A 5,976-nucleotide genomic window follows, 5' to 3' on the forward strand; every position below is an offset into this window, starting at 1 on the left:
AGGTGAATGCAAACTTGCTTATGCTCTTATGGAGGGTTTGGAGTGTGCGCAACAGCGTCCTGCGCGCCGGACAAAAGGTTTATGTGGAGGGGTCCATCGTTTTCCTGACACGATACATGGACTCTCTTCTATAATGACGTCAGGGAAGCTCGCAACATGATACTAAGGGGAAGCGGTGTGCACTTGTGGGGAACAGGCGCCCCTCTGCAGCTGTTCGACAGGTTCAGAAACGGTGGAGCCCTCCGCCGCTGGGTTCCTTGAAGATTAATGTCGATGGCGCCTTCATCCCTAGCTCGGGGCTGCTGCTGTGGGTGTGGTGATCAGAGATCATGCAGGTCAAGCAAAACTGGCATCATGGCGTGTGCTCTTATATTGCAGGGATGCTGAGGAGACGGAAGTTGCTGCATGCCACGAAGGGGTTACACTTGCTGCGCGGTGGCCGGAGACTCATATGGTGTTGGAAACTGATTGTGCTGTGGTGGCCGCAAAGTTAAAGAACACTGATCAAGACCGCTCGGTGGTCTGGTCTCTGGTGCGTGAGGCCCAGATTGCTATGGAGGAGTTGAGTAGTTTAGACATCGTTAAAATTGGTAGGAGTTAAAATAATATAGCGCATGAATTTGCTCATTTTGCAATTAGGTCGGATCATAGTGAGGTTTTTTTTGCTTCTTTTCCCAAGTTTGTTTTGTCTCTCGTGTGTAATGATACTCCTTAATTATTAATAAAATTTTTGTTCCGTAAAAAAAGCCCCTCAATCCCACAAACAAGGGGAAGTGGCACATTTTTTCTCAATCTCCTTTCTTCTTCCTCCTGTCACTGACGCGTGAGTCCACAAGATGGTAGAGGCACTGTCGTGATGCTCTGGGCGGTCGTTGAGTCACCGCCGCGCCGGGCGGTCGGGGCGGCCCTCGCGCTGCAGCCGCGCCGGGCTGCTACGCACCGCCGCCACGGCCTGCGCACGCTCCTGCTCCACTAGCAAAATGATAGAGAAAGAACAGAGAAACGGAGAAACATATAGCACTTACAGGTAGAGTTCACGTATAAAGAGGATGATGTTTTGTCAATCTGCTAGAGCACGTGTCCCCTATACATCACAATCTGGTTTTCTTAATCTCTTATTCTATATTTTAAGAGAGAGGGATCTGGTGAAGAGACCCTGATACGGTGACTCTTCGGCGAGGGAAGACCAACAATGTACTGCCTCTGTCCTTAAATATACGTGGTTTTTGTTTTCCGAGAAATAACTTTGACTAAATATATATTAAAAATATTAAAATTTATGGTACATAATTAATATCACTGAAAAGATCTTTGAATCTAATTTTTTAATAAATTTATTTAGAGATACAAATTTTACATATATTTTCTATAAATCGAGTCAAACTTACGGCACGTACACCAACGATGACAGTTATTTAGGAACAGGGGAGTAGCAACTTAGTAATAACTAGCAAATATGCACATGCGTTGTAACGGAAGAAATGACTATCAAACGTTAATAAAAACGAATATTACATACTTATTTAACTTTTCTCTTTCTATAAAATTTAAAAGCTATAATTTATTTTATGATGACCATTACTTGTATAAAATAATTTAATATTTACAATAATATGGCAGTGTCCGATAAAATTTGTATTGAATTAAAATACAAGCTTGATATATATTTGTTTCCTCCCGTTGTAAGACACAAAAACATTTACTTGTAAATACATCGTAACTTTTATTTCCGTACTAACCAGGTGTTGGTGAGTTAGATATTGAGTTCTGGGACTTCTTTTGAGGATCCGATCAATAAAGTGTTAGTTGTCGTCGTCTCAAATATTCGTATGTCCATTGATGATTATGACATACTCCTTTGTCCCATAATTCAAGTCATTCTCGCTTTTCTGAGAAGTAAACCATCTTTAATTTTGACCAAATATATATATATATATATATATATATATATATATATATATATTAAAATATTAATATTTATGGTACATAATTAGTATCATTGGATAGATCTTTGAATATATTTTTATAATAAACTTATTTCAAAATACAAATGTTGCTAATACTTTCTATAAATGTATTCAAATCTAAAAAAAAGTTTAGCCAGCATGAATCCCATAGTGACTCTTTTTATAGGACAGAGGGAGTAGACCTCTCTCGATTTTCACATGGCAGCAGGCCTCATTATTTATCAATGATTCCACTAATACATTTATATTGATTAGACTCGTTGACGAACTATTCAAGATTTCAGTGCACGGTTAGATTAGTTGGACCATCAGCTAATCCAGGTTTCAATAATAATATAAGTTTTATTATTAATTAAAATTCTATCAACGATTTAGTGATTAAAATTAAAATATTTATTTATCATGACATGATTAATGGTTAAAATACCCATAATACTATATGTATTATTTATCTTTTACGTTTATATAAGGAAAAAATGGGACATAAAAGAAGAAAACATAAACAAATCAGGAAACCGAGCACCACGGCACTTTAGACGGAAACCAAAAGAAGGTAAAGGATGTATAGAAAAGCAAGGTAAAGGAGAAACATGGGAAAGGACGTGGAGGGGGACGTTCCATGGGAGAAGGATTCGGTCCGAGAGAGGTCTTTAATACGCACTAGCCGCTGCTGCCGCGCTTGGCTGCGAGTGATGTGTTTGGTATAAGAAATTTTTTAAGAAATATGGTTTATATGTCTAATATGTTTTCTCATCGTGTTGCTACGAAAGATTAGTCTACTTGGTACATTAAATGAGAAAATAGGGGAAGGAAAGGTAACCTGGCTTTTTTCGTTACAATGTTGTAAACGAATATAGAGGTTGGTTGTTATTACATGGTGCCTATTCTAGGCCAGCAAATCAATGACATGTTAGTGGAAAGAAGTATTTGATGGAGTTGGGCTCAAGCAATAAATACACTTAGATTCAAAACACAATATTGACTAGGATTACATTATAGGTGGAAAGAGCAAAAACTATAACACAAGTACGTCTCCTAACACGATGGTTTACAAAAGAGTGAATTAGGATCCACTTCCCCAGACGAAAAGACGTCTACATAAAACTACTTAAGAGGGGGGTCAAGCAGCTAACTCCACTAGAGCCAAAGCATTACATTATGTGGGATTACATGATAGGCGGGAAATGCAAGCACTACAATACGGGTACATATCTTCATGCGCAGAACAACTTTTAAGGGTCTAGCTTCGAACCGTATTAGCTTCATTCCATGAGGGGGCGATGTGTCCACTTAGATCATGCTTAAGAGCTTGAGGAATCCTTCAGGAGGATGGCGCATGAGAGCAGGCACCATCCCCTGGCGATGGCTGAGTAAGTGGGAGGATTGCTTCTCCATCAACTGATCCTGTCTTAGAAATTACCTGTGAGGCGTCCATTGGGGGAGGCGCTGGGGCACATCCACTATGGCCGCTTGGATTTTTTCTATGGATGCAACTGGGATTCCATCTAGTATGGGTCCCTCCCTCTCTTCCAAAGTGAGGGTCCTTCTCTTGGCCCTAGTGACAAGGTAGAAATCCTTTAGCTGTTGAGTCTGCCGATCTTCAGCTTGCTTGGAGGCTTCAATTGTTGCAGCCTCACGGCTCTCCGCTGTAGTTGCTTGTGCCTTAGCCTCGGCAAGCTGCACTTTGAGGCTTCTGATCTGCTTCTCAGCCTCCTCTACTCTACGAATGCACTTCCTCAAATCGATGGCCTGCCTGTCATACTGCTCATCTAGGGAAAGCAAGTAGTCAGACATGAACACCGTAGTTGGGTCGTCTTCCTGTAATTTGGCCCCTTCGAGGGTCCTCATTCGAGCTACCCATATAGGGCTGCTCCTTACCTAAGGGGGAAGAATCTCATGGGTGTATGACATATCTGCCTCTCATAAATCTAGCACAGGTACTGTCAGGTTCATAAACCCGAGGTCCCTTGCGGACCGGCTTCCCTGTGAAGGCTCGGCCCAAGCAGACAGCATGCAACTCATGGGCCGGCCCAAGTGTCTAAAACAATAGGCCAGGAGGGCTGTCCAGTCACCGACCGGAAGGTTAGGCCGAGGAGGAATAGCGCCCGCTTGTCAACTCTAGCCCACCTCTCCGACCGGAGCGCTCACTTCGGTCTCCAGCGCCTCCGGATGGTCTCTCCGACCGGAAGGCCTGGCAAAGCACTACCTCCGACTCCAACCCCACATCTCTAACTGGGGTATGCAAAGACCCTGCTCACTGCTCTTCTTCGACTAGCGCAACCAGAGTCGACTGGGACCAACTGACCGGGGACGCCCACCCGGAAGGGACCGGGGAATGAACAGAGAAAGCAAGGCAAGGCGCTCAAGTCAAACCATGATACTAGAGACCGTACCCTGTCACCTACAAGAATAGTACTTTGTAACCGCCCTGACACAAACAGTATTGTAGGTGCCAACATTTTTCTCTATAGTATTGTGGGCGCCGTTAACTCCCATACGGTAAGGCCCCCACATGCCTTTGGGCATCGACAGTGTTGCGGGCGCCGGGATTTACCGTTCCAAATGAACATGGTGAGACTCCTCACATGCCTCTAGGCATCAACAGTATATGCAGGTGCCAATATCTGCCATACCCAAAACAAGACAATGTAACCTCCCACATACAACCGACATCCAACAGTGTTGTGGGCGCCTACCATCCTCCTGTACCCGTCGGCATGGGCAACAAGACTTAGAAGCATACAAACTCTCTCCCTCTCACTTGTAAGGCCATCCACTTCATATATAAAAGGGGATGCGCTCTCTCCCAAGAGACGAAGTTGATTCAAGTTCATACAAGTTAATCCAGATCGATCAAGTTCACTAGCTCACAACCACAGAACTGCTAGGTTCGGACCTCAAGCACACGCTTGAACACTTAGCTCATAGAGGAGCTCCTGTTGCTCTCGGCCCTTTTTGATCAGAGCCGACCAGACCTCTCGTGCACCCCATCTTTCTCCTTCTTGTTTGTAACCCCACTGCAAACTTCGAGCACTTGGGCTCAGGAATAAAGTCACCGACCGACTCAAACTAGACGTAGAGCACGTTGCCTGAACCAGTATAAACCCTGTGTCATTGAGTGCTAGGCCACCTCCGATCACAACGTACGGCAAAACTACAAATATTTACTTGTTAGTCACTTTCTGCACCGATAGTTGGCGCCGTCCGTGGGGAAGACGTTGTACGTTCAACACTTTTTGGTCATCGGATGGCCCACTTTTCCACCACCCTCACCATGGTAGGCTCTAGCGATTCGATTCGCTTTGGCTCACTGGAGTTTCCCGCGCTCCCACTTGTTGGGATGTGGGTTCCACCCGTCTTCGAGCCATCCTAGGCCTTTCTCCTTAGAAGCCTGGACTTCATCGCTGACCGTCTCGGCGTACTACACCTCCATGAGGAGGCACTCCTTCCAACACCCATCAGAGGGGCATCAGCGCTTCATTCCGAGCAAACTCTCTGCTCAAACCTCGCGATGAGTAATGTACATATTGTTATTTACTTACTATTCTCTATCTTCTGCCGATTACCTGGAGGGACCTCGTTGTCCCCGACGCGAACGCCATACGACCGGTTCCCCTATGGCCTCGTGTCTCCCGTGGATGCATACGCCTGGGGCTCCGAAGGATGCCGACGTCGCCCCCTCTCACATCTAAATTCGTGGGGATGGCGAGCTTCGCCCCCACATGTTTTCTCGACCTCATGGATGACGATGTTGAGAGTGACGGCTCCAGCATCGGCGACATGGCGCCTAGCCACCGTCCGTCCGGATCCTCCTATGGAGACCTCCATGCTCTAGGACAGCCACCGGCGGCAATGCGGTCCTTGCAGACTCACGCCCCTCTGGATCCTCATGCGAAGACCCCCAAGCTTGCACGCGAGCATGACGAGGAACCACGACAACAGTGGCTGCACCAGCCACCGACTGCGCCAACGCGCTCGGCGCACCACACTACGCCCCGTGCGCGTAGAC

Source organism: Miscanthus floridulus, chromosome 6 (assembly GCF_019320115.1).
Source record: "Miscanthus floridulus cultivar M001 chromosome 6, ASM1932011v1, whole genome shotgun sequence".
Lineage (NCBI taxonomy): Eukaryota > Viridiplantae > Streptophyta > Magnoliopsida > Poales > Poaceae > Miscanthus > Miscanthus floridulus.